This window comes from Pipistrellus hanaki (assembly GCF_964339955.1).
Source record: "Pipistrellus hanaki genome assembly, chromosome: 1".
NCBI lineage: Eukaryota > Metazoa > Chordata > Mammalia > Chiroptera > Vespertilionidae > Pipistrellus > Pipistrellus hanaki.
The window spans coordinates 92,777,665-92,797,450 of record NC_140503.1 but is presented as its reverse complement, the minus strand read 5'-3'; the positions used below and the strand labels follow the sequence as shown (position 1 = coordinate 92,797,450).

The window sequence follows — 19,786 nt, the reverse complement described above, 5'->3', positions numbered from 1 at the left end:
TATCTGTGAGGTGAGGGACAGCTATACTTCAGTGGACTGTAGGGTTTCGCCAGACAGGTTTCCCCTGACCAGGCAGCCTCCACTGCTGCTGAAATCCTTCCCAGAGCAAATGGCTCTGACACGAGACCACACCATCTTGAAGGGGAGAGTGGATGTTATTGGAAGCCTAAAATTCCTAGGAATCTACAACACCATCACCCAGTGAACAGCTGCAAACCTAGTAACACGGATCCTCAAGCAGCGCAAACATGCAGATTTGGAGGAGCTCTGCGTCTCCTAAAGGAAAGGTCAGATTTCGCCTAGGATAAGGTGAGGCCTGTGATCCAGGAAAGAGAGAGAAACACACATACAGGAGCTAGAGGATCTAGGGGAGTCTGCACCTCCATCTCCCCCCACCCCCCCCAAAAAAAATCCATGGGCTAGTGTGATCCACAAATGTGGAAGGGGATCCACAGGGCTGCTAACAGAAGGGAACTGTAAAAAGCAACCCATAGCTGAACTGGGTGAAAAAAGGCAGCCTAACAATTTTTAAAGTGTGCCAGCTGCTTAGACCCAAGGGGGAAAAAGACTGCACCAACTTGTGCACAGCGCTGAAGTTCACGCAGTTACTCTGGCTCTTTTTGCATTTTGTTTCCTCGTCTTTAAATCCTTGCTTTTAAAAAATTTCTTTATTGATTAAGGTATTAAAAATGTGCCCTCATCCTCCATTAACCACCCAAATTCCCCCTACTCATGCCTTCAAGCCCCTGGTGTTCATGTTCATTGATTAGACTTATGCATACAAGTTCTTTGGATGATATCTCCTCCTTTCCTTCACTCTCCCCTACTTTCCTTCTGAGATCTGGCAGTCTGATAGATGCTTCTCTGCCTCTGGATCTGTCCCTGTTCATCAGTTTATGTTGTTTATTATATTCCACAAAATTGAGATCATGTGATATTTATCTTTCTCTGACTGGCCTATTTCACTTAGCATAATTCTTTCCAGTTTCATTCTGCTATTGCAAATGGTAAGAACTCCTTTTTTTACTGCAACATAGTATTCCATTGTGTAGATGTACCATAGTTTTTTAATCCATTTATCTGCTGATGGGCATTTAGGCTGTTTATAAATATTAGCTATAGTGAATTGTGCAGCTATGAACATAGGGGTGCATATATCCTTTCTGATTTATGTTTTTAGTTTCTTGGGATATGGTTCTAGAAGTGGGATCACTGCATCAAATTAGAGTTACATTTTTTAGCTTTTTGAGGAAACTCCATACTGTTCTCCACAGTGGCTGCAGCAGTCTGCATTCCCACCAGCATTGCAAAGAGATTCATTTTCTCCACATCCTCACCAACACTTGTCATTTGATGATTTCTTGATGATAGCCATTCTGACAGGTGTGAGATGATATCACATTGTTGTTTTGACTTGTATCACTCTGATGACTAGTGACTTTGAGCATGTTTTCATATGTCTCTTGGCCTTCTTCTGTCCTCCTACAGAAAGTGTCTATTTAGGTCCTTTGTACCTTTTTTATTGTATTGGTGTGTTTGGGGTTTTTTTGTTTGTTTGTTTTTTGTGGGTTTTTTTTGTTTGTTTTTTTGTCTTCCTTTTGTTAAATTGTATGAGTTCCCTATAAATGTTGGAGATTAAACCTTTATCAATGATGACATTGGCAAACATGTTCTCCCATGCAGTGGGATTTCTTGTTTTGTTGATGCTTTTGTTGTTGTTGATGATGATTTGCTATGCAAAAGCTTTTTTATTTTTATGTAGTCCCATTTGTTTATTTTCTCTTTAGTTTCTGTTGCTCTAGGGCACATGTGTCAAACACAAGGCCAGCGGGCCAAATCCAGCCCGCCAGGCCTTGCAATGTGGCCCGCACCGCGCTGTCATCACTGCACTCCGCTGTCAGTTTATGACATTGTCAGTTTATGACTGTTCAGTAAACCATTCGGCCGCGATTTAGGCTGGATTTTAGATTTTGGCCCCTTCTCTGATTGAGTTCGACACCCCTACTCTAGCGGAAGCATTAGTGAAAGAGTTCATTTGGCATATGTCTGAGATTTTGTTGCCTGTGGATTCCTCTAGTAATTTTATGGGTTCCTTTCTTATGTTTAAGTCCTATATCCATTTGAGTTTATTTTTGTGTATAGTGTAAGTTGGTGGTCTAGTTTCATTTTTCTTGCATGTATCTATCCAATTTTCCCAGCACATTTATAGAAGAGACCGTCTTGACTCCATTTTATGTTCATGCCTCCTTTGTCAAAACTTAATTGAGCATAGTGATTTAGATTTACTTCTGGGTTCTCTATTCTATTTCATTAATCTATATGTCTGTTCTTGTCCCAGTACCAGGCTGTTATAAGAACAGTGGCTTTGTAATGCAGCTCGATATCTGGTATTGAGATCCCACCTACTTTCTTCTTCTTTCTCAGGATTGGTTGAGCTATTCAGGGTCTTTTTTTTTATCCAAGATGAATTTTTGGAATGTTCGTTGTAAGTCTGTGAAATATGCCATTGGTATTTTAATGGGGGTTACATTGAATCTGTAGATTGCTTTGAGTAGTATGGACATTTTGATGATGTTGATTCTACCAATCCATGAACATGATATGTTCTCCCATCTATTTATGTCTTCCTCTATCTCTTTTCTCAGTGTCTTGTAGTTTTCCGCATATAGGTCTTTTACATCCTTGGTTAAGTTTATTCCTAGGTATCTTAATTTTTTTTGGTGCAATGATAAATGTGATTGCTTTAGTAGACTCTTTCTATAGGTTTACTATTGGTGAAAAGTAATACCATAGATTTCTTGGCATTAGTTTTATGTCCTGCTACATTGCTGAATTCATTTATTAAGTCTAATAATTTTTTATGGAGTTTTTAGGGTTTTCTATGTACAATATCATGTCACCTGCAAATAAGGACAGTTTTAATTCTTCTTTTCCAATATGAATGCTTTTTATTTTTTCTTCTTGTGGGATTGCAATGGCTAGTAGTTCTGGTACTATGTTGAACACTAGTGGTGAGAGTGGGCATCCCTGTCTTGTTCCTGTTCTTAGGGAAAATGGTTTTAGTTTTTGCCCATTGAGTATGATATTGGCAGAGGGTTTTTCATATATGGCTTTTATTATATTGAGGTATGATCCTTCTATTACCACCTTGTTGAGAGTATTTACCAAGAAGGGGTGTTGGATTTTGTCAAATGCTTTTTTCTGTGTCATTTGAAATGTTTATGTCATTTTTATCTCTCAATTTGTTTATGTGATGTATTGTTTATTGATTTGTGGATATTGTACCATCCCTGCATTCCTGGGATAAATCCTACTTGGTCATGGTGTATGATCTTTCCAATGCACTGCTGGATCTGATTTGCTAGAATTTTGTTGAGGATTTTGGCATCTATGCTTATTAGGAATATTGGCCTATAATTCTCTTTGGTTGTGTTGTCTTTGTCTGGTTTTTGTATTAGAGTGATGCTGGCTTCATAGAAAGAGGTTAGAAGTATTCCTTCCTCTTGAATTTTTTGGAATAATCTGAGGAGGAGAGGTTTGAGTTCTTTCTTGAATGTTTGGTATAACTCTCTTGTGAAGCCACCTGGCCCCAGACTTTTGTTTGCTGGGAGCTTTTAGATAACTGCTTCAATTAGCTCCAGTGTTATTGGCCTATTAATCTTTTTAGAATCTTCTCAATTGAGTTTTGGAAGGTTATATTTTTCTAAGAATGTGTCCATTTTCTCTAGGTTGTCTAGTTCGTTAGAATCGAGTTGTTTATAGTAGTTTTTAGCAATATCTTTTATTTCTGTGGGGTCAGTTGTTACTTCGCCTCTTGCATTTCTGATTTTATTTATTTGAGTCCTCTCTCTTTGTTTCTTGGTGAGCCTGTCTAGAGGTTCATCAATCTTCTTTATTCTTTCAAAAAACCAGCTCTTAGTTTCATTGATCTTCTGTATTGGGGTTTTTGTGTGGTTTTTTTTGTTTTGTTTTGCTTTGTCTTTGTTTTGTTTTGTTTTTATTTTTTGTCTCTATGACATTTATTTCTGTTCTGATCTTTATTATTTCCTTCCTTCTGCTCACTCTGAGCTTTTCTTATTACTCGTTCTAATTCTTTGTGTTATAGAGTTAGATGATTTACTACCATTTTTTTGTTTTTTGAGGTAGGCTTGTAGAGCTATAAACTTCCCTCTCATGACTGCCTTCATTGTGTCCCATAGATTTTAGATTGTTGTGTTTTTGTTGTCATTAGTTTTCAGGATACTTTTAATTTCTTCTTTGATCCCTTTGGTAACCCAGTCATTATTTAATAGCATGCTATTCAACTTCCAAGTGTTTGAGATTTTTGGATTGTTTTTATGGTAGTTTATTCCTAATTGTATGGCATCGTGGTCTGAGAAGATGCTTGGTATGATTTCAATCTTCTGGAATTTGGAGAGACTTTGCTTGTAATCCAATATGTGATCTATTTTTCAAAATGTCCCATGTGCACTTGAGAAGAAAATATATTTCATGGCTTTGGGGTAAAATGTTCTGAAAATGTCAGTTAAGTCCATCTGATCTAGTGAGTCATTTAGGATTGCTGTGTCTTTGCTGATTTTTTGTCTGGAGGATTTATCTAGTGATGTCAGTGGTGTATTAAAGTCTCCTACTATGATTGTATTGATGTCAATCTCTAGCCTTGATATCTTCCAGGAGTTTAGTTACGGATTTGTGTGCTCTTGCATTGGGTGCATATGATGTTGTATCGATCCCTTTAGTGTTATGAAGTGGCCTTCCTTATCTCTTGTTATGGCCTTCACTTTGAGATCTATTTTGTCAGATATAAGTATTGCTACTCCAACTTTTTTTTTTTCATTTTCATTTGCCTGAAATATGTTTTTCCCTCCCTTCATTTCAATCTGTGTGAGTCCCTTTTACTGAGGTGGGTCTCTTGTAGACAGCATATATATGGGTCTTGTTTTTTTTTTTTTTTTTTAATTTATTCAGCCACTCCATGTCTTTCAATTGGAGTATTTAGTCCATTTACATTTAAAGTTATAACAAGAATATTTTTTTGTAGTGATACCTATTTTTGTGCCTGTTTTCCTTCCTACCTTTTTATTTCTTATTTTTACAATAATCCCATTTCTTGCATTGCTGGTTTGGTGGTGATAAATTCCTTTGTTTGTTTGTTTGGTTGGTTGGTTTTTGTTTTTTGTGGGGGTTTTGTTGTTGTTGTTGTTGTTTGTTTGTTTGGGGTTTTTTGTTTGTTTGTTTATTTGTCTGTGAAGCTCCTGATTTTCCCTTCAATTTTAATTGATGGTCTTGCTGGATAGAGTATTCTTGGATTCAGTCCTTTGCTTTGCAACACTTTGTATACCTCCTTCCATTCCCTTCTATCTTTATGTGTTTCTGTCAAGAAATCATTTGGTAATCTGATGGGGGTTCCTTTGTAGGTAACCCTCTGTCTCTCTCTTGCTGCCTTTAAGATTCTATATTTGTCCTTGATATCTGTCATTGAACTTATGGTGTGTCTTGGTGTGTTGATCCTGCTTGGGACTCTCTGTACTTGAGTAACTATTTTCTTCCCCTTATCCAGGATGTTTTCTGTCATTATTTCTTCAAATAGATTTTCTAATCCTTACTGCTCTTCTTGCCCACCTGGAAGCCCTATTATAGGTATGTTACTTTGTTTCAGGTTGTCCCATAGCTCCCTTAAGCTTTCCTCCTGCTTTTTAATTTTTCCCTCCAATTGCTGTTCAGATTGAGCTTGTTTCTGTACCTAATCTTCTAACTCACTAATTTGGTTGTCTGTTTCTTTTAGTCTACTGTTGAAACTTTCCATGGTGTTTTTTATTGTAGTTATATCACTTTTCATTTCTTCCTGATTCTTCCATAGGTTGTTGTTTTTGGTTTTGGTTTTTGCTTCTGTGTCCCTCACTTTTGCTTGATATTAGGTGTTGTTTCTAGTTTGCATTCATCTCTAGGTATTAGATGCTTCCATATTTGGGGATTAGTGGCTGTTATATAGAAGTTATCTCCCTATATAAATATTTTCCCCTCTTATTTTTTATTCTCTTTATTTTCTATCTTACTTTTTTTCTTTTCCCAATTTCATTTTTTCACTCTTTTTTTTTAACTTCTTATTTCTTTCTTATTCCCTAATTCTCTTTTCTCTGGTGGTCATCTTTATTTGGAGCTATTACCTATTGTGAATACATTTGTGTTCAGTGCCTTGTTACCTATTGTGAATACATTTGTTCAGTGCCTTGTTACCTATTGTGAATACATTTGTGTTCTTGTGCTTTGTTGTGTTGTATTCTATGCCTTTAAATCAATGCACAAGAGAGAGAACTACATAACCAGACACACGGAGAAGACAGATCATGGGAAGACAAAGAAACAGCCTGAATATCAAAGATAAGGAAGAATCGCCACAAAAGGAAGTAAATTAAATGAAGGCAAGCAACCTGTCAGAGAAAGAATTCAGAGAAATTGTCATAAGGTGGATAAAAAGAATGGAAGACAAATTCAACAATTAGTGTAAGAACCAAGAGGAAATGAAGAACTAATAAGAAATGAAAAATGACAACACTGCTATAAAGAACTTGATAGAAAGCATCAACAGTAGACTAGAAGAAGCAGGGAACCATATCAGTGAGATAGAAGACAAGGTAGGAAATAATACCCAAGCACAGCAGCTTCTAGAAAAAAAATTTTTTAAGCAGGAGTAGAGCCTAAGGGAGTAGTGGGAAAATTCATTAGTCAACATAGCCAAATACCAACAGTACAATGATTTAAAATTATTTTGAGAGCCACATTTTTTAAACTTACACTTAAACTTCTTCTAATGCCACTTCTTCAAAATACTCACCCAGGCCATGGTATTTTGTGGAAGAACCATATTCAAGGGGCCAAATAGCCTCATGTGGCTCACAGCTGTGGTTTGCTGACCACTGGCCTAAGGGAACTTTGGGACAACATGAAGTAAAACAACATCCATATACTAGGGGTGCCAGAAGGAGAGGAAACTGAGCAAGGAATTAAAAAACCTGTTTGAAGAAATAATGACAGAAAACTTCACCAATATAGGAGCGGGGAGGAGACACAAATTCAAGAAGCTCACAGTCCCAAGCAAAATGATCAACACCAAGACACATTATAATTAAATTGTCAAACACCTAAGACAAACTAAAAAACTTAAAAGTGGCCAGAGTGAGACAGAAAATTACCTACAAAGGATCCCCCATCAGATGAGTGACTGATTTCTCAACAGAAACACATCAGGCCAGAAGTCAATGGAATGAAATATATAAAGTCATGCAAAGGAAAGGGCTGAATGCAAGAATACTGTAACCAGCAATGATATAAAAAAATTTTTGAGGGGAAAATCAGGAACTTCACAGGCAAAAAGGACTAAGGGAGTTTATTAACCACCAAACCAGGAATGCTAAAGGGTCTGCTAGAAAGAAAGAAAGAAAGAAAGAAAGAAAGAAAGAAAGAAAGAAAGAAAGAAAGAAAGAAAGGAAGGAAGGAAGGAAGGAAGGAAGGAAGGAAGGAAGGAAGGAAGGAAGGAAGGAAGGAAGGAAGAAAGAAAGGAAGAAAGAAAGGAAAGGAAGGAAGGAAGGAAGAAAAAAAGAAAGGAAGGAAGAAAGTGAAGAAAGGGAGGAAGTGAAGAAAGAAAGAAAGAAAGAAAGGAAGGAAGTGAAGAAGGAACACAGGGGTAAAGAATAAAAGTGGTGTTAAACAAGTACCTATCAATAATAAATTTAAGTGTAAATGGGTTAAATTCCCCAATCAAAAGACACAGGGAAACTGATTGGATAAGAAAACAGGACCCATATATCTGCTGTCTATGGGAAACCCACCTCAGAAAAAAAGATGCACACAGACTGATGGTGAAGGGATGGAAAAAGGTTTTCAAGCTAATGAAAAAAAAAAAAAAAAAAAAAAGCTGGTGTAGCAATAGTTATATCTGACAAATTAGATCTTAAAGTGAAGGACATAAAAACAGATGAGGAAGGCCACTTCATAAAAACAAAGGCAGAAATTCAACAAGAAGAAATAACTCTGGTAAACATATACAGTGGTGCCTCGCATAAAGAACACCTCGCACAGCGAACGCTGCACACAACGAACTTCATTTCATGATTCATACAACAAACTTCGTTTCACACAGCGAAGTCGCCCGAGCTTCCACGACCGCTTTGCCCTAGCTTCCACGACTGCTTCACCCGAGCTTCCACGATCGCTGCCGATGTATTGCATCCTTCCGCGCAGGCACTGCAGGCAATCGTTAGTCACTGAGCTTAACTTAAGCACGTATCGCGGCAATCGTTCTTCATTACGAATTAAATCACGCACGTATCACGGCAGTCGTCCTTTTAAGTTAAACTCAATACACTGTATCTGGATTCAGCTGAAGCAAACAGGATCAACGATCTTTACTCCGATACTCTTGTCCGTTATTTCCGGCAGATGTTGGAGAAAAGAGAAAAACAAACGACTTTGGACAGGTTTTTCATGAAACCATCAGCCAAAAAGCAGAAAATGGATGAAGATGTGCAAGATTCGGTAGACTCTACTTAGTCTGTCTTAAAATTAAAAAAATGTGTGTGTTTTTTTAAAAAAAATTATGTTTTTAGATGTATCTAAATAAAAATAATAACAAAAAATTTATCTTTTTTATGTCATCTTAGCATATTTTATGCTACAGAACGAATTATTTTTTTTAACATGCATTGTTATGGGAAAACGCGTTTCACATAACGAACTTTTCGCATAACAAACTTGCTCCTGGAACGAATTAAGTTCGTTGTGTGAGGCACCACTGTATGCACCAAATGAAGGAGCATCCACATAGATAAAAACAACAACAACAACAACAACAAAACAAAAAAAACACATCTGGAGGATATCAAGGGAGAAATTGACAGTAATACAATCATAATAGGGGAATTTAATAGCCTGCTATCACCATTGGACAAATCCTATAAACAAAAAAATCAGCAAAGAAACATCAATCCTAAATGACTCACTAGACCAGATGGAGTTAATTGACATCTTCACAACATTTCATGACCAAGCCATAGAATATACATTCTTTTCAAATACACATGGGACATTTTCAAAGATAGACCATATGTTGGGACATAGGCAAAGTCTCTTCAAATTAAAGAAGATAGAAATCATATCAAGCATCTTCTAATATCACAAGGGCATAAAATTGGAAATCAACTACAATAAAAATAATCCAAAGAAATCAAACACATGGAGACTAAACAGCATGCTATTAAACAATGACTACGTTACCAAAGAGATCAAAGAAGAAATAAAAAACATCATGGGAACAAATAACAATGAAAAAACAATGCAAAATCTATGGGAAACAGCAAAAGCAGTCTTGAGAGGGAAGTTCATAGTTCTATAAGCCTACTGCAAAAAATAAAAAATAAAATGGTAATAAATTACCTAACCCTACAACTCAACGAGTTAGAAAAAGAGCAACAAGAACAGCCCAGTGTAAGCAGAAGGAAGGAAATAATAAAGATCAGAGCAGAGATAAATGACATAGAGACCAAAGAAAAAATACAAAAGATCAACAAAAGCAAGAGCTAGTTCTTTGAAAAGATAAACAAGACTGATGAACCTTTAGGGCCCAGGGGTCCTCAAACTTTTTAAAGTGGGGGCCAGATCACGGTCCCTCAGAGAGCTGGAGGGCCGGACTATATGAACTACTAATTCCTACTGTAACACCTCGGCTGCACTCACTGCCCAAAAAACCTGGCGGGCAGGATAAGACTCCTCTGCGGGCTGCATGTGGCCTGCGGGCCGTAGTTTGAAGACCCCTGCTTTAGGCAAACTCACTAAGAAGCAAAAAAGAGAAGAGCCAAATAAACAAAATCAGAATTGAAAGAGGAGAAATAACAACAAACTCCACTGAAATACAAAGGATTGTTAAAAAAAAAAAAATATACTATGAACAACTCTATTCCAGTAAACTGGACAACCTGGAGGAAATAGGATATATTACTAGAAAAATACAACCTTCCAAAACTCAATCAGAAAGAATCTAAAAATCTCAATAGGCCAATAACTATGGAAGATATGGAAGTAGTCATCAAAAAACTTACAGCAAACAAAAGCCCGGGGCCAGACTGCTTCATAAGTTCCTTTTATGAAGCCAGCATCACCCTAATACCAAAACCAGATAATGACAACACAATGAAAGAGAATTACAGACCAGTATCCCTCATGAACATAGATGTCAAAATCCTCAACAAAATCCTAGAAAATTGGATACAGCAGTACCTCAGAAAGATCATACACCATGACCAAGTGGGATTTTTCTCAGGGATGCAAGGATGGTACAATATCTGCAAATCAATAAATGTGATACATCACATAAATAAATGGAGAGATAAAAGCCATAGTTATATCGATTGATGCCGGAAAAGCATTTGACAAAAATCCAACACCCTTTCTTTATAAAAACTCTCAGCAAGGTAGGAATAGAATGATAGTACTTCAACATAATAAAAGCCATTATGACAAGCCCACAGCCAACATCATACTTAATGGGCAAAAACTAAAACCAACAGGAACAACACAGGGATACCAATATCACCACTCCTGTCTGACATAGTACTAGAAGTATTAGCCATTGCGATTATACAAGAAGAAGAAATAAAAGGCATCCAAATTAAAAAATGAGAAGTAAAACTGTCCTTTTTCACAAACGAAATGATATCGTACATAAAAACACCTAAAGCCGAAACCGGTTTGGCTCAGTGGATAGAGCATCGGTCTGCGGACTGAAAGGTCCCAGGTTCAATTTCGGTCAAGGACATGTACATTGGTTGCGAGCACATCCCCAGTAGGGGGTGTGCAAGAGGCAACTGGCCGATGTTTCTAGCTCTCTATCCCTCTCCCTTCATCTCTGTAAAAAATCAATAAAATATATTTTTTAAAAACCACACACCTAAAGACTCCATCAGAAAACAATTAGACTTAATCCATAAATTCGGTAATGTTAATTAATGCTAAACCCAAAATCAATGTTAAGAAATCTATGGCATTTCTATACATCAAAATTGTACTTACAGAAAGAGAGACCGAAAAAGCAATCCCATTTACCATCGCACCAAAAATGTTAAGTTTCCTAGGAATAAACTTAATATAGAAGGTAAAAGATCTATACCGGGAATGCTTCAGGACACTGAAAAAAGAGGTAGAGGAAGACAAACAGATGGAAGAACATACCATATTCATGGACTGGTAGAATCAACATCATTAAAATGCCCGTACTACCCAAAGCAATCTATAGATTCAATGCACTCTCCATTAAAATACCAATGGCGTATTTCACAGACCTACAAAGAACTCTCCAAAAATTCATCTGGAATAAAAAACACCCCCAGTAGCCACAGCAATCCTGAGAAAGAAGAATAAAGTAGGGATCTCAATACCAGATTGCAAGCTGATTTACAAAGCCACTGTACTCAAAACAGCCTGGTTCTGGCATAAGAACTGACATACAGATATATAGAGTATAATAGAGAATTGAAATATCAACCTAAACCACTATGTGCAATTAATATTTGGCAAAGGAGATATGAACATACAGGCAGCAAAATCTCAGACATATGCTGAAGCAATTTCTTCACTGATACTACTCCTAGTGTAATGGAAACTGTAGAGAAAATAAATAAATGGAACTACATCAAAATAAAAAGCTTTTTCACAGTGAAAGAAACCATCAACAAAACAACAAGAAAGCCCACTGAATGGGAGAACATATTTGTCAAAGTTATCAAGGTTAAAGATGTAATCTCCAACATTTAGAGGGGATTCATACAACTCAATAAAGGAAGATAAATGATCCAATAAAAAAAAAAGTGGGCAACAGACCTAAATAGAAACTTTTCTTATAAGACAGAAGGAAGGCCAATGGACATATGAAAACATGTTCAAATTCACTAATTATCTGAGAAATGTAAATCAAAATGACACCTGTGAGAATGGCTATCATCAACAAATCAACAAAGGACAAGTGTTGGTGAGGACGCAGAGAAAAAGGAACCCTCATGTCTTGCTGGTGGGAATGCAGACTGGTGGAACCACAGTGGAGAACAATAAGGAGTTTCCTCAAAAAACTGAAAATGGAACTTTCATTTGATCCAGTCATCCCACTTCTAGGAGTATATCCTAAGAAACTAGAAACACCAATCAACAAGGATATATGCACCCCTTTATTCATAGCAGCCCAATTTACAATAGTTAAGATTTGGAAACAGCCTAGGTGCCCATCAGCAGATGAGTGCATTAGAAAACTGTGGTACATCTACACAATGGAATACTAAGCTGCTATAAAAAGGAAGGAATTCTTATCATTGCAGCAACCTGAATGGACCTGGAGAGCATTATGCTAAGTGAAATAAGCCAGGCAATGAAAGAAAAATACCACATGATCTCACTCATTTATGGATAATAAAGAACATTATAACCTGATGAACAAAATGATAGGTACAGATGCAGTAGAACCTCAAACAGACTGTCAAATTATAGCAGGGAGGCTGGGGAATGTTGGGAAAAGGGGGAAAGAGATCAACCTAAGGACTTTTATGCATGTATATAAGTGAAACCAATGAACAAAAGACACTGGAGGGGTGGGATGAGGGCATGTAACAGGGGTTTGGGGAGGCTTGGGGAAAGTCAATGGGGAAAAAAAGAAATATATGTACTACTATGTGTAATACTTTAACCTATAAAAAATAAAAAAAGAAACTATATGTTATGCAAATTTCAAACAAGAATGTGTGTGACCATCATCAGTAGATCCCTGTTCAAATCCATACACCACAAAGGAATAGGATGTCTAATAAGGAATTCATTTAAAAGGCACATAAACCACTCTTGCCCTTCATGCCCATTCTAGTTACCTTCTAAGCTAGACTATTTATACACTTTCTAGAGGCCTTGTTGATCCAGTTCCACAGTTGTTTACCAGTTTATAGACTACCATACCGTACCCACCCCTTCTGCATTGGTTGAACTCCAAAGCACCTTGGAATTGGGGAAATATGAGAAAGATTATTTCAACAACAACAATATATTCCCCTTCCTTTTCACCCTCTGTTTTGGCCTCAGTGCATCACAAGAGAAGAGATCTCACTTGTGTTATTTATCAACAGAAACCAATGCCATGAAGAGTACCTGGCATATGAAGATGACAAAAAATATTTATTTAATGAATTATTTTAGTTAAAAAATGAATAAGTCTAATAGATCATCATCTTATTTATAGAGAAAAATGGGCACACTTTCTCTTTTGTACAGATTTTGCTTTATAACAAACTTAACTAGTGTTGGGGGGAAGTTCTAAAAAGGTAAATTTAGAAAGAAGCAGGTTGGGTGTGTAACTCTTTAAAATAACCAATATATCATTTACATTTTCATTTCTAAAAGGTATGGGTTTGAATGGTGTAAATCATTTAGGAAAAGCTAATAATGAGTAGTATGTGTGAAACTACATTATTAATAACAATTGTGTTTTATTAAATATTTTATACTTGTTCCTAAGCCAAAATAAATTACTAAATTTGGAAAGTGCAAAAAAAAATTACTTTATCATAAGCAATGCCATGTCTGTTCAGGTGGGATCTCCTTACTTTGCTCTGAAGGTTTGGGAGACTTTTCCAAAGTATTTCATAAATTCTATTAGAATCTAAGAAGTAACCCAAAACAAAATCTGATGAATAATAGTGTGCCATGTTCTTAGTAGTTGGTATTTTTATTATATTATTGCATTGAGGGCAAGAACCATTTAGTTGTCATTTTCATTATCTACCACAGTCCCTTGCATGGTATAGATACTCAGCCCCCATTTCCTTATTTGAATTAAATTGAGTTGAAATGCATTTAAATACTCTTTCTCTGAAGTCAAGGAACATTATACCAATTAACATTTCTGGAGAAAAGCCATTTACAGAGGAATTCTTTGATATCCATTCTACAATCCTTTTATACTCTTGATGCTTCTATTCCCCATTGTTCTGCCTGCTATTCCCCATCCAAATCTTCCTCCATTCTTCTACTTCCCATTATCACTCTTGACTGTGACTTTTCAGCCAGATAGAATGGGGACTAGCAAGAGTAATAACTCATAGTAACACTATCACAATCATTTTTCAAGATTTTCACAAAAGTTCATGGAAAGGAACTGAGATGGTCTTACTACGTCTTCACAGAGACTAAAAATTCCCTTTAAAATAGTTTTGTTTAAGCCTTTCTACTTTATAAGATTCACAAATATATATAGTCTATCAAATTCATTACCAGCAACTAAATGTTCAATATTAAAACAACTTAAATGAAGAGTTACCACTTCATATTCTTCAAGGTGATAAAAAATTATTGGCTCTCTTATATCTTATCAAATATTTATAGTACTGACAATATATATTTATAATGTAGGAATACTTGACAAGAAACCCATCTACAATAAGTTTACAAAACAATAAGCCAATATCTAAGATTTCCTCTTGAGATACTTTAAAAATTATAATCAAAAGACATTTAAAATGGATTTTTTATAAATCTCTGGGTATTAGTTATTACGTTTATTACCTAATTCTTATTAATTCACCTAGATCTATAATTTAAAAGTATTAAAAATAATGAATATGGAAAACAGTATCATTATTACCAGGTCACAGGGGGTGCTGGGGCAGGTGGAAGAGGGAATAGGGAGTATAAATGGTGATGGATGGAGACTTTACTTGGGGTGGTGAACACACAATACAGTGTACAGATGATGTGCTGTAGAATTATGCACCTGAAATCTTTATAACTTTGTTAACCAGGGTCACTCCAATAAATTCAATAAAATTTTAAAAGATCTAAGAAAATCCCTACAGATACATTTAAAAAAAAATAGTAAAGAATAAGACGAATACATACTTCTAGGTAACTCTTCCATCTTTTCTGTATGGCAATCAAAGCCAAATTTTTACATATAAAGCTATTCGTAGTTAAGTAACAAGTGCTTCATATACACTGAATTTGAATTCTCAATAATTCAAGTCAGTGACTAAAAGGAAACAATAACATGCTTTATTCTCACTGGATAGGAACCTAACTCTTACTGACAGTTTGCTGATGCATTAATTTATTTTACTCAGGTTGTGAGTCTGTTTAATCACAATGTGTTAAACAGACTCACTAGTGAAAATTATAGGATTTAACTGGAAGAATCAATTAATGAAGTTATGTTCATGCATATATGTGTGTACATAGTGTATATGATTATATATATATATAAACATATATGAAATTATTTAGCAATACATTGTTATATATTGAGGTCATGCCTCTGAAGGATGATGATTACTTCAGAATAAGGGTCAGTTTCTCACTGTCTACAAATTTAATTACTGTTTTCACATGGAGGAAGGGGGTTGTACATTAGCTCTGATCCTTAAATTTAAAATTTTCACTTAATTTTTTTTATTTTTACAGCATTTAACACCATCAATCAAAGAGTACAATATTGTAAGAAAAGATATGAATAAAAATGTTTATGATACTAAATTTAGAGTGACTATATTTTACCAATTAGTCATGTAAGCTGATAAGAATTAGAAAAAAGATACATTTTAAAAATGTTACCTGTTATCAATCGAGCTTCCATTGTAGACCCTTGAGATCTGTGATAAAGATAATACTAAATTCAAATACAACAAATATGTACATAATATGTTACATTAAATCTCTTTTAAAATACCATTCAAAACAGTTTTATAATATATCAATTTGCAATACTAAGGTATTAAAAAGTGCTCGGTGAGCCCCTGCCAGGCCTCAGCAACCTCCCCTTTGAGCCTCCTCATTTCCTTATGCCCCATTACTCTCTCTTTCTCTCTTTCTTTCTCTCTTTCTCTCTTTCTTTCTCTCTCTTAACTTCCCCAGGCAGTTACCACAGAGAAAAAGGAATGTATATGTCCTCTATCCAGAAACTCCACTCTTTTCATCCCTTTGCAGATTCAAGTAAGGGTGATGATGTACTTCCTGCTAGCACTGAGGACTATCCATATAAAAATTCAACAAAGAAATTGCAGAAAAACCTTTAGGACTGTCCAAGGTTTCACTGATGATATGATAAAAAGAAACTAGTGAAGGTGTTTAACAAGAAATTTGCCTGTAACGGTACTGTAATTGAGCATCTGACAGGGGTCCTCAAACTTTAAAGTGGGGGCCAGATCACGGTCCCTCAGAGAGCTGGAGGGCCGGACTATATGAACTACTAATTCCTACTGTAACACCTCGGCTGCGCTCACTGCCCAAAAAACCTGGCGGGCCGGATCAGACTCCTCTGCGGGCCGCATGTGGCCCGCGGGCCGTAGTTTGAAGACCCCTGAGCTAGAATATGGAGAATGATTCAGCTACAGGGTGACCAGTATAAGAACATATGCCAGTTCCTTATAGAGATTGGACTGGCTAAGGATGAGCAGTTGCATGTTTGTGGGTTTTAACTGCTTTTGACTTGCTGAAGCTTAAGTGAGGATTTCCTTGCAATGAGTAGGGTTTCCCTCTATCCCTTGTCACAAGTTTAAAAACCGCACAGTTTGTATTATGTAACCATTAAGGTCTGCTTTTCATTTGAACTAGTATAATATCTTCATTTGATAACTGAAAAGAGCTGTGCTGTTTAGTCCTGAAATTTCTCATTTAAACAGAGGTCAAGCAGTATGCACCTGGTAGTGTCCAGCCTGAAACAAAGAAATAAAATGATGTTTTAGCCAAACCCAAAGCCCCAAGATCACAGATGGCTGTACCTGGCCAGAGGAAGGAGCTTCTGGCCAGAGAAAGCCCTCAGTGAAGCTGAAATTGTTAAGACAGCAAGGGCATTTGTACTGTTTAGAGGGAGCCTTCGGTAGTCAAAGATTTCTAACTTGAACAAGTAGGTGGAATTTAGAACAGCCGCCCTTAGTCTTTCTTATATGGTTACAGTCCTCAGTGCTAGCAGGAAGCAGATCATCACCCTTATTTGCATCAGCAAAGGTAACTGAACATCTAGCTTGCCACCAAGGTCTTTTTAACCAGTCATATCCTAGCTAATTGATGTCCAAACACAATAATGTGAGGCCAGTCTTCTATCAGAATTAAACTTTGGGCAAGGAGACAAATTTTAAACTATGTGTTAGTCATATAGCAGGCTGTAGAGCTTGCAACTTACTAGTAACAGTTGCCCAATGCCATGTGAACCAACAAACTTATTTTGGTGTGTTTTTTCCTTCAGTTTTAATGTAATGTATTTAAACCCTGAAATAAAATTTATTTTCAGAAACCAAAAGAAGGTATCAAAAGGTAAAAAAAAAAAAAAAAAAAAATCCTCATATTTATCATTAAATAGACATTGTAAAAGAGAGCTACTACCAATATTATGCCCAATATTATGCTTCTAAATGAAAGGAAAAGAGTGATTTATACTACAGTAAAAATTATTTTAAACATCTATTACACAATAATATAATCTGTTTAATATTCTTTTGAAGCATTTAGACTTCAAATGACAATAGCATACCAATATAGTAGTACTTTTTTTTAATTTACAAGTTTTTAAATTATGTTGATAATGAATGATCAATATATGCTTATTTGATGTGTGATCAAAAATATCAGGGAACTAGTGACCTCAAGAGTGATTTTAAATATAATTGTCTACTATATAGACACTTCTCCAAAGAGGACGTACAAATGGCCAAGAGCCATATGAAAAAATGCTCAAAGTCACTAATCACCAAGAGATGTAAATCAAAATGACTATGAAGTATCACACCTGTCAGAATGGCTACCATCAATAAATCAACAAATAAAAAGTGCTGAGGAGGATGTGGAGAAAAGGGAACCCTAGTACACTATTGGTAAGAATGCAGACTGATGCAACCATTATGGAAAACAGTATGAGTTTCCTCAAAAAATAAATATGGAACTGCCATTTGACACAGGGATCCCAGTTCTAGGAATATATCCTAAGAACTCAAAACACCAATCAGAAAGAATGCAAGCACTCTTATGTTCATAGCAGCACAATTTACAATAGCTAAGATCTGGAAACACCCTAAGTGCCCATCAGTAGATGAATGGATAAAAAAGCCGTGGTATATTTATGCCATGTAATATTATGCAGAGTAAAAAAGAAGAATCTCTTACCCTTTGAGATAGCATGGAAGGACCTGGAGAGTATCATGCTAAGTGAAATAAGTCAGTAAAAGAATGACAAGTACTATATGATTGCACTCATATATGAAATCTAAGTAACAAAATAAACTGATGAATAGAGTGGATCCAGAGATATGGAAGCATGGAACAGAGTGCAGAATCTCAGAGAGAAGGTGAGGAGGGTGGGTGGGTGGGAGGTAATCCAAAGATCTTGTATGCATATATGTATAACACGTGGACACAGACAATAGGGTGCTGAAGGCCATGGGCGAGGGGGAAGGTGGGTTGGAGGGGGCTAATGGGGGGGAAAAGGAGGACATATCTACATACATATAATAAAAACCCAGAGACCAGAACGCCATAACGACCAAAACAATGGGTCACTATGATGCCCACTGTGGCCAGAGAGCCAGCTTCATCCAGGGTGAGCTGGCCCACCAACCTCACATGGCTCCTCCTCCCAGCCAGCCTCGCCCCTAATTGCCTCTCCACCCAAATAAGGAGTTGGGCCTGACAGCCAACCTCCCGAAACCCCTCCCCCCACCAGCCCTGCCCACAATGAGTCCCTACCACCCTGATTGGCCTGGCCTGATGTCCTTCCCCCACCAGGCCCCACACCAGATAGCCCACCCCACCCTGATCAGGGGCAGGGCCAGCCAGCCAACCAACCACTTGTGTCCTGTACCCCTAGCTGGTCCCACCCCCAATCAGCCTCCCCACCCCATTCAGAGGCAGGGCCAGCCAGCCAATCGCCAGCCATCTCCTCCTCCTGACAAGCCTGGACCCAATCTGCCCCAATTGAGGCCAGGCTGGCTGGACCCCATATATGCACAAATTCGTGGACTGGGGACTCTAGTTTTATATATAGATATATAATTGTCTAACCACAATGCTGCCTATCTGAAATAAATATAAAATGTAAAGGAGTATGATTTCATTTATTAATCTTGGAAAGATACTTTCCTGTTACATAAATGTAAATTTCTAGATTTTTATCTCAGGTCTGAATTTTGTATAATTGCATTTATTTCATACACAGATTAGCTGGTTATATCCTTACTCAACTGTAGCAAAGTTTTCTAAATGCTCACCAAACCAATTTTCTTTTCTTCTTTGTCACATCACTGGCCTACATTCTAAGTCCCTCCTGCAATTGAAGTGATAAAGTAAGATAAAATAACATGGATCATGTCCAGACTTGGCAAAGAAAATCGATCATGTTTGTTGTGTCTCTTCAAGAAAGAGGCTTCACCTAGCTTCCAATGCCTTCTAAATTAAAATAAATAAATAAATAAATAAATAAATAAATAAATAAATAAAGGGCTCATGTTTGGTCTTCCATGTTCTTTTCTGGTAGCTGCATATCTATACCCAGCATGGGCAAGGAAGTTTTGCTGAACTGTAAAATAGCAAAGCACATGCCAGGACATATGAATGACCTTGTAAAACAGGATTCCTAATGCAAACAATAACCCTAAATTTTCTGGGACTACTTGTATGAGAAACCAATTTTTATTGAGTGTGAGAAATTATACATTTTGGGCCTATTTGCCACAAAAGTTATCCTGTATATTAAGTAATATATTACCACTATTTTCACATG

The 19,786-nt window shown here is 36.6% G+C and overlaps 1 pseudogene across 1 annotated transcript; it reads left to right on the top strand.

Annotated features, from left to right (window-relative positions):
• The first annotated feature begins 15,959 nt into the window (after nt 1-15,959).
• Nucleotides 15,960-16,499, top strand: LOC311618827 (eukaryotic translation initiation factor 1-like; annotated as a pseudogene). Its single transcript has 2 exons — nt 15,960-16,184; nt 16,381-16,499. The product of its transcript is annotated as a eukaryotic translation initiation factor 1-like (transcript).
• Nucleotides 16,500-19,786: the final 3,287 nt, after the last annotated feature.